Genomic DNA, 1,411 nt, shown 5'->3' on the forward strand with positions numbered 1-1,411 from the left:
GAGTCAGGGATGAAGCTACTTGAGCAGCATGGAGAGTAGACGTACAGTTTAGTGAAGTGGGGAACTGTGTGGATGAGGTCTAGTTTGCTTATTTAATAAAACAGAATCCGACCCACAGACTTGGACAATGATTTCAACATTGCCACAGGGGGGTTAGGGTGAGGGACAGACTGGGAGTTTGGGATGTACACACTTGGACGTGTACATACTGCTTTACTTGAAATAGATAATCAACAAAGATCTGCTGTATAGCACAGGAAATTCTGCCCAATACTTTGTAATAACCTAAACGGGAAAAGAACCTGAAAAATTATGGATAAATATATATGTGCAACTGAGTCACTTTGTTGTATACCCTAAACTAGCACAACATTGTTAACCAGCTATGCTTCAATATAAAATTTTTTTTTAAAGTTTGAGAAATCAAGGTCTACTATGAATATCATTAGATGAAATTATGTGATCTAAGGTTGCTTCAGAATAATTCAGAGGTCTATAAATATGAAAAAGATTGGCAATTGCTAATTGTTGAGAATGGGTGACCTGCACACACAGGTTCATTACGTCAGCCTCCTTGTTGCATTTACATTTTCTTCTATGATTCAAAAAAAGAACAGTTATGGTTGGACAGGTTGAGAGGGCCATGTGACTTCATGTGATGCTCTGTAAATGGTCAGATACGTGAACTCAAGTTAAGCAAAGAAACTGGGACTAAAGAACTGTGGGAGTCATTAGCGCATTTAAAGCCACTGGGCAGGATTTGAACACTTGTGGACTGAAAAGAGGGAGAACAGGGCTAGAAACTGAACTCTCCAGCATTTAAAGACGAGGAGACTCTAGAAAGGCATTCTTGCCAGTTTCACAATGTGTCTGGAATCACTGAAAAATACATAACTTGGAATCAGCAATTCCATTCCTAATAATGTAAACAATTCACTGCAATGCCTGCCAGGAAGAAGTACAGGGAGCACGGTGAAGCAACCTGGAAACCAGTGAGGGCCAGGCCCAGCACATCACAGGCCAGTCAACAGAACGAGGCGCATCAAGTGGCGCAGCTTAGTGACCGGAAATACTCTCACCATTCATTGAGAAAAGCTAATCATGTAAAGCACGATAGCTTAGCTTACACTTTTGACACTGAAAATATGTACTTTGTACTTTCCTTATCATCAATAACCTAAAATAGTAGATGTTATTATCTTTGGTGGTAAAATTGTGTACTTTTCTCTTCACTACACATATTTTGCAATTTTTCTCAATAGACATTGTGTAAAACTATACAAATTTAAAATTTTTAATAAAGCTCATTTAGTAATATGAAACACAAAAGCCCTTCAACAGGAACTGACTTAAATCAGTCAAAATGACATTGATGCCTTAACGTCTACTTGATTGAAATAACAATTATGAA

Source organism: Ovis canadensis, chromosome 10 (assembly GCF_042477335.2).
Source record: "Ovis canadensis isolate MfBH-ARS-UI-01 breed Bighorn chromosome 10, ARS-UI_OviCan_v2, whole genome shotgun sequence".
Taxonomy (NCBI): Eukaryota; Metazoa; Chordata; class Mammalia; order Artiodactyla; family Bovidae; genus Ovis; species Ovis canadensis.